This window comes from Callospermophilus lateralis, unplaced genomic scaffold (genome assembly GCF_048772815.1).
Source record: "Callospermophilus lateralis isolate mCalLat2 unplaced genomic scaffold, mCalLat2.hap1 Scaffold_1927, whole genome shotgun sequence".
Taxonomy (NCBI): Eukaryota; Metazoa; Chordata; class Mammalia; order Rodentia; family Sciuridae; genus Callospermophilus; species Callospermophilus lateralis.
The window spans coordinates 201,138-210,158 of record NW_027512942.1 but is presented as its reverse complement, the minus strand read 5'-3'; the positions used below and the strand labels follow the sequence as shown (position 1 = coordinate 210,158).

At 31.1% G+C, this 9,021-nt stretch overlaps 1 non-coding gene across 1 annotated transcript; it reads left to right on the top strand.

The window, feature by feature from the left end:
- The first annotated feature begins 5,198 nt into the window (after positions 1-5,198).
- Positions 5,199-5,332, top strand: LOC143389207 (small nucleolar RNA SNORA71). Its single transcript, XR_013090116.1, has one exon. It is a non-coding gene; the product is annotated as a small nucleolar RNA SNORA71 (small nucleolar RNA).
- The last annotated feature ends 3,689 nt before the right edge of the window (positions 5,333-9,021 follow it).

Below are 9,021 nucleotides of genomic sequence, written 5' to 3'. Positions count from 1 at the left end.
TGGATTGGTAGGAACATAATTTTTATTTTTTTCCTCAATACATATGGAATAAGTAGAGATTTTGGGGTAGGTATAAAATGGAGCACAGGTGGATTCAGAAGGGACATAGAGAAATGACTGTCTTATAGCTAGTTAAAGACTTTGATTTATTTGAAACTTACAAGATAATGCCTTGAAAGTGAGAGTTTTGGAAAGGTAATTTTTAACCTCTCTAATCTCAGTCTCTGAATGTCTAAAACATTGAAATATGCTCTGAAAAATGAAAAAGAATGGTCTACATTGCTAAAGCCTGAGGTGAAACTGCTTCCCATCTCCTGAAATCTAGATATGCCCCTTTAGATGCAAATTAATAGATCTATATTTCTATCTATCTATATATCTGTCTATCTATCCATCTACCTAATAAATAGGTGAAGAGGAAGGATTTTCATTCAGAGTAGAAATTGTTAAATTATAGGAAAATTGGATAATTTTTAAAGTGAATATGGAATTTGTTTAGAGAATATCATTAATAAATGGCAGACATTGGCATTATCATAACTTCTATAAGAGTTAAAAAAACACATCATTGATGGGAAATGCTGTGGCTTGATGTCTAAATACTTCATAAGCAGGTTTACACAAACAAACCCAATAATAATGAAGGTCAGATTGCTAAATATCAAAAAAAAATGGTGAAAATATCCCTTTGCTTACACACAGATTAGATGAGGCTGTGTAAGGAAGATCCAAATCAGTAACCATGTAAACACTGTCTTAGTCCACCTCTCAAGGGACACTGAGATGAAAAGCAGTGTTTTAACAAGGAATACACACTAGAGAGAGAAGATGGCAATATAATTGATTGAGTCAATAACTGTGGCTGTTTTCTCCAGCTGCTGAAATTGAGAGGTGATATTTACCAAAGAATGAGAATGATATTTTCTCTTTCTTCCAAAAAAGGTGATCAGGGATTTGTGTCTTGGACATGGGATCCTGATCTGCATTAGGAAGAGAAAGTCAAAAGACCTTTGCAAACACAATAAAGTGATTTTAGAGCTAAAATTGCTGTAGGAGGAGTTGGCTTAAGAGGTTAATGAGCAGAGGCTGACTTCAAAGGATGGGAAATGGCTGGTCACAGAGATCTGATTCTTCTTTCACTTTTCTTGCATTCTAAAGGCAGCAAGACCTCTGGAAGGGTTGGCTGTGGAAGGTTTTCAGTTGAAAATTGAATGGTGACATAGTGAGCACTACAAAATTGTTTGAAGTTATAGCAATGAAAGGGTATATGCCTTGAATAACAAATCTGCTTTCAAATAGCCCATGAAGGTGGGTGGATGCGGTGTTAATCTCTGGAATAATAGCAACAGATAACAAAGAAAATGCTCTTGCTCAGTTTGTTTTAATTGCAACGCTTCTGGGATTCTTATAACATAGAAAGGAAAAGAAAGGCTTTAAAATATAGATCTAATTCTTTTTAAAATAATTAAGTACAGACAGAGACAAATCCAATTTTATTCATAAGAATAAGTGATGTACACTTTTTTTTCACTTGAGCATTATGAAGAAAATGCTTAACTCTTAGCATTGACATTGCCAGCTTTTTTGTATACTGGGAATAATGACAAACTTCCTTAGAAATGATGGCTACATCTTGACTTAGTCCATTTAATGTTGCTATAACAGAACACCACAAACTGAATAATTTATAATGAACAGAACTTAGTTTCACAGTTCTGAAAACTAGAAGGAAGTCAAAAATCAAAGGGCTACATCTGGAGAAGGACTTCCTGCTTCATAGAAACAAGTAGAAGGCTTCCCATGGTGTGAGAAAGAGGGAAAGGGAATGATAAGGAACCCATTCATTTGAAACCTTACTAATGCATTCATGAGGTCAAATAACTTATGACCTTGATACCTTTTAAAAGTCTAACCTCTTAACGCTGGTTTTTGGAGACTTAAGTTTCCAATATGTGAATTCTGGGGAACACATTCAAATCATAGCACATAATAATTTCAAGAATCATTCCAAAGCCTGTCAGTGAAACCTTTTAAAAGTTTTTAGTGCTGATATTGCCAACTTTGTATTTTCTTAGAAGAAATATATCCTTTCTCTGATTTGAAGTGCCTTTTTAAACAACTAAGAAGTATTTTCTATAGTTCTATAATTTTAACAATTATCTCATTGAGAACTTTTGAATGTAACACACTCTTCCTATGTTTTTTCTTATTTAATGTAGTTGTATAAAAGCAACATGGTCATTTTTCAGAAAGTTAAAAATTAGGTATTGATTTATGCCACATGTGTGTCTATATTAGATTATGGAGAAAGCAATGCAGCATGCTACAGAGAGCATGTACTTTGGATATAAGCAGTACCAGGATTTGGATCCTGATCATATCACTTCTTTTTAACCATTTTCCCCAGATCATTAGGTTAATTGCTATGTACTTGAAACTTCACACTTCTAAGGGATAAATTAAATATGAACAAATTGAATATTAGATAAAGTTATATGCATGTATATTCTGGCAAAGGTCATCTGATGGGTGGAATTTCAATCCCCAGCACATATGTAGGAAAGTATTAAAAAGTGGATAACTTTATAATAGTAATAGAAAATAAATTCTCCCAAATTATGAGACATGTCACTATGGAAAATAGCTTAGAATATCCCCAAAGTTCTCAGCCTCTTTTCCCTGTATATTTCTGTGTCTCTTATAAATAACTAAACTGGATCTCTTTGGATTTTTTAAGCTTAACATTTTGATATTCCTTATCACAGAAACTAATGTATTTTCAACCACACAAAATATATTTTTGTGAGAATTCCATGAAAACACAGATTGATCTGATTTCTGATTGTTTTTTATGATCTAGGTCTCCTTCATATATTAGGAATTATATTTACAAAACTTTTTGGGGTGTTGTATTTCTTTACTTGTTGAGTTTGTGTAAATTAAATGAATAAGCATTGGAAATAAGTAGAATGATACAACAGAAATGGTACTGTTATATTACACTGAACTTGTTTTAGTTGCAACCTTTAAAATAAAAAAAACATCCCCCACTTATATTGAATGTACCCTTCAATTTTTTTTAATTTCTTCTTTCTTTCTTTCCTTTTTTTTTTCTTTGTGTGTGTGGGGGGTGGCGGGGTGTAGAGATTGAAACCAGAGTGCTACATACACTAGGGAAATGCTCTAATATTTAGCTACACCCTCACCCTCTACCCTGAAATTTTTAATATTTGCTTCTTTTTAGTCAACTAATTACAAGAATAGCTGTTAGTCTGGAACATCAACATGCTTACTGCTCTATATTTTCAATTTGTCCTCCTTGGGGAACAGGAAATTTTAAAATTGCATAGAGCACATTTGAATTTTCTAGTATCCCTTGAACCTGATGACCCTTTTCAATGGGAAACTGTCAATGCTTTTGCAGATGCAACATAAGGGTCACTCCAAACTGGGATAGACACTGATGTATTATTGCTAAGATGTGATCCCAAATGTTAAATTTTAATCAACATTAAAACCAAGTTATTAGTATTCCAGATTGCATAATTCTAAAAGAATAAATGACATTTTAGATACCTAAAAACATAGAGTACAATCTATGTATAATCTATAAATTAGCATATGTTTAATTTAAAAATTAAGTTGTTAATGTGCTTGTCATTACATTGTGCTTATTATGTTTCGGAAGTCATCATGGTAAACATTGCTGTTATCATTTACATATTTCTTCCTGAAACACATACAATGCACACCTATACATTTTCCTGAAAAGAATTTTGTCCTCAAATGGTTATAATCAATTTTATTGTATTTTCAAAAAGTTTTGTGTTTGAATATATGGAGTAGATAATTTTTAATTTGTTGGTGGATGGTTGTTCTTCCATTTATGCACAGAATATCCAGGGTAGAGGTATTTTGGGATTTTTCTATTTCTTGGTAATAGCCATGAGATCATTGTCAAAGTGAAAACATCTGCATTAAGCATCTATATAATTAACTAAATGTTGTTTAAACAACAAATATTCTTCTCCTACTTGGCCATTGTTTCTCTTATAAAATTTAAAATTTATCTTTAAAATGAAATAAAAAGCTACATAGCCTTCATTTATATACAGCTATTTAAAATATACATAATCACGCACTTCCCTGTGGTTTGAAAAATGCATTTTTAAAAGCTTCTATTTATGCAATTAACCCTATAAATTCCTTTGGTTGGCCATATGGGTTCCACATTGTGAATGTTTTTAAGGATATATGTGTAGTATAAGCAAAATTTCAAGGCCATTTAAATGAACATAGAGGAAAAAATTGTAATAAAATGTAGTTATCTCTTTTGAAGAATGAAATCAATTTTTTATTTGGTAAAATTAATTATATTTTGAGTTGATTCTGTGACACAACCAGGAAATAAAGCTCAATTTTTCCAAGGGAATGTATTTTTCATACCAATTCAAATACATCAACTATTCAAACCAGTTTTAATATTATTTATTTAATGTTTTCACATGTCATTAGAAACTAGTTTTTAGTTAAAGATAAAATGAAGTAAGAGAAAATACAGTGTCTGAATTATTAAATTGAGAAAGCTTAAAATAAAGTGAAGTTATGTTTAACTTACAAATTCACAGTTAAATTAAGTTCCATAGAGTCACATCATATATATGGGACCTTACTTCTAAATTAAGCTAGTAAATAAACAATTTATTTGATAAAATACATATTAGAATCATCTTTTTCTTCAGCTGTGACTAAAAGATTCAAGCAGAACAATTGTCGAGAGGGAAAATTTTATTTGAGGGCTCATTGTCAGAGATTTTAGTCCATAGAAGGCCAGCTCCACTCCTCAGGGCTTGAGGTGAGGCAGAACATTATGGCAGAAGAGGGTGATAGAGGGTAGCAGCTCACATGATAATCAAGAAGCAGAAAGGGAAGTCTCCACTTGCCAGATTTCAATATATACCCCAAAACACACCCAAATTCCCATCCTATTAATCCACACCCTACCATTACCACTCAGTTTATCTCTATTAGGGGATTAATTAACTGATTGGGTTAAAACTTTTACATCTCAATCATTTCTCCTCTGAATCTCCTTTCATTGTCTCACACCTATGCTTTCTGGGGGACACCTCACACCCAAATCAAAACAAGTCATTCTTTAAAATCTCTATAAAATATGCTGTATAATAAATTATATGTCCTGCATTTGAAAGTGATCATGAGCTGCTAATGCCCTGGTCATTGATAGTGCAGGGAAAGAAATGGCTGGAAGACATTGTCCCCATGTTTGGAGGGTCTACCCATCCCTTCCAAACCCTGTAGCTTTCCCACATTCTGGTTAAGAAAAAAAATAAGGGCTGGGGATGTGGCTCAAGCGGTAGCGCGCTCGCCTGGCATGCGTGCGGCCCAGGTTCGATCCTCAGCACCACGTACAAACAAAGATGTTGTATCTGTCGATAACTAAAAAATAAATATTAAAAATTCTCTCTCTTTCTCTCTCCTCTCTCACTCTCTCTTTAAAAAAAAGAAAGAAAATGAAATAAATTGACATACTGTTCTTAGGAAATCTTATATTTATTTTCTTCCTATACTAGAATACTTTTGTTTTATTTTTTAGATAATAATTACTTAAGAAGTTGTTTTGATTTTAGAATCATATTGCACTAAGTGTTCTTCAAGGTTAGAGTTGACTGAGATATATAAGATACAAACAAAAGTCAGATTTGATTCTACAACAACAGAGAAAACTTCAGGTGACCATTTAATCTGTTTTATTTATTCTTGGGAAAATACAAAATTTTCATGACTTTAAACTATTTATTCCTTCTTCCCCTCCTCCTGTCAGTCATTCATTCTTTACTTCTCTTGTTTTGTTTTGAGTGACTTTCATTACATCTTTGCTAAGTTAAATATATATAAAATGAGAACTCGGTACATAGTGCACTATATTATTCTATTTATAAATCTCATAATTGCATATATATATATATATATATATATATATATAAATAAAATAAGGATATTGAACACATTATCAATTACTATTAATAGGGTATTTATTTAACACAATTTATTTTAAGTAGGATTTTATAAATATTTAAAATTTTTACATTATTTCATAATATATTCTTTTATGTATAAAGATGGATTAGATAAAAATACCCTTAGTCCAAATAGGTTCACAATTTTGGTTTTATTTGTAAATAAAATACATTATATAAGTTTTGTTGAAAAAGTTTTCTGTGGAGAAACATTTTATAGTGAATCTGCATAATGTGTACTGATTGTTTCACACTCCTTCATACCTTCTATGTGATATAAATTACCTTCTCAACTCATCACTGTTATTTCTTTTTGGAAAAATATCTCATTACTTCTATTATTTTTCTTTGTAACTTAAAATAACATTCTTATGAATGAGTATTTTATTTTAATACCATGTTTTGATGCTTTCCACTTGTACTATTTCATTTTAATTATAAACTTAACTCTGCTAAAGTAAACGTATAGGAGCACAGATTCAGAGGATTTTAGTATCATTCATTTTTTTTTAACACCAAATCTTTCTTACTTTTGGTTTCAGCAATAAATGAGACTATAATATAATAGTATATATTTTCTCATTACATTTTGCTTTCAAAATGCCTCTTTATTGTGTTATAAATGTCAAATGTTATATTTATCTACATGTTTAGGATCATACATCTGATAGAATTCAAGAATATTAATGACGTCTAGTGACATTTAATAGATATAACTAGTGTATTTTCAGAAACTACCAAAAGACCAATATGATCATATTGGATGCTGTATTTCATAAAATAAAATATTGGCTATGAGTTTTTCTGAATAGTACTAAGATGTAAATAATATTGAAGGTCTTGACAAAAAGATATTTATATAATCTTCAATATATATCAAATTATTTTAAACAATTATAAACCAATTCAATTTTCTTAACAATTAGTCTGCATAGAAAATGTATATATAAACATGATTTTTAAATGAAATCAATGATAAAATAAATATCATTACTAAAATTATATGCAAAATGTGATTATTGTGGAACCAAAAACATATAGTACCTATTGTTTTCCATGCTTTGAAAGTGCAATAAAAAAAACCAATCAAATAAAAAAAAATCACCCCTCTTACACACAGGAAAATCCCAAACAGATTAACTTTATTTGAATTTATGAAAATTTAAGGCACTTGTAATCAATGATTAATAAACAACATTTACTAATTATTTTCAATCAGTATTTTCAAACTATATTCTGTATTTAAATGCCTCTTATATTTATTTTTGTTTATATTAGGATGTTTGAAAAACCTAATTAATATTTTAAAGTAAAATTTAAACCTTTGACCATCATTTATAGTTATTTTTTATTAAGTTGATAATAATTCTTGCAGAATTCTTTTCATAAAACCAGGTAAATCATTGCTTAATATATTTTGTCCAACAGATTCTCAGAGCACTGATTTGAAAGAGGAAGAGTCAATATGAATCTAATAACTCAAATTTAGGATGAGATCTAAAAAATGAAATCAAATCCTAGTCTGAAAATTCTTTCCATTATTCTTCAATGTTCCAATGCTTGATTAGCTCCTGAGGGCGAGTCACACAAACACTACCTGGATTCCCACAAATGCATATTGCTATTGTATATTTGAACATCTACAGAAATATCTGGGGTACCAGGTATTTCTCAGAGTAGCAGAATTAGGTAGAATGGCAGAAACTTTGGAAATGCAACAAATGTCACAGAAAGAAATCATTTCTTATCAGATAAATAATGATATGGATTGTGCAGTCAATTTTCTAAGCAAAGGGCTGATTTTTTTTACATAATTCTCATCTGAGGCTTTGTTAAATCGAGGGACTGTTTTCTTTGCCACCTTCTCTATGCTCTGGATGTTAATCTTAACCCTCATTTCACACAATCCATAGTAAGTCTTCGGAAACAAGATGACTAATACTAAAGACTGTGAAGGGAAGATTTCCCTTTTAACCAGAGGAAGCATGTTTATACTGGAATAGTCCCTCAAATCTGACTCTTGATGAATTTGGGCATGAGTAATTAGTGCCTTCTGTTGTCCAAAATTTCCTGACTTATGTAGAATATATTTGCTAAGGGATGTATGATTTAAATGTGCAGAAAAAGGCTATTACTATTATGAATTCCATTAAGACAGGATACTTTGAATTCCAAGTCTGCCATAATCTTGGAAAATACCTAAATGCTCTAAACAAGTTGTTTCATCTTTAAGTTCATGATTCCTCTCTGAAGATCAATTTTAATCATTTAGGATTATTTCCAAGTAGAAGTTAATATTTATATTATAAAGAAAATTCATTTACCCCAAATGATGAACTAGCTATGTGACTTTTTTAAAGTGCTTTCAGTATACTGTAATATCTGAACTATCTTATAAGAGTGTTTAAAGTTTGACAGTATGTTGCTTTGTATCTGGATACATTATTCTTTTCTCATTCTTTATTTCCAGTTACTGTATCATGTTCTTCCAGCATAAGAATCAACAGAGTTTTCCTAGCAAAAAAGTGTTATCTTCAAGGGCTTGTTTTCAGTCCTGAGGGATAATGCAGGTAGAATGGTTATTAAGAGTCAAGTTTTTCAGGTCACTTGCACATTTTCTTGCCTCATAATCATCAATAACTTAATAAAATTTTTCTTCTCCTTCCTCATTCATTTTTAATAGTCCCCACCCCAAAGCAAAGGACAACAATAAGACAATCCCTTCAAACAAGAAAACAACTTCTAAAAATCTAGGTTAGTTTGAGACTGTGTTTTTCAAACACTGGCACAACAATTTAGTAAGAAACTCATGCCAGCTAATTCAACCTTTCATCTGAAGATTGAGTACTATAAGGACTGCTTCCAGCACCTGTGGCAGATTGTCAGTGGAGGAGAAACTGTCCCAGTCAGCATCTCTTCATTTTTAAATCCCCACATACAAGGCACAGATGGCAGTGGGAGTGACACTCAAAGCAGCAAG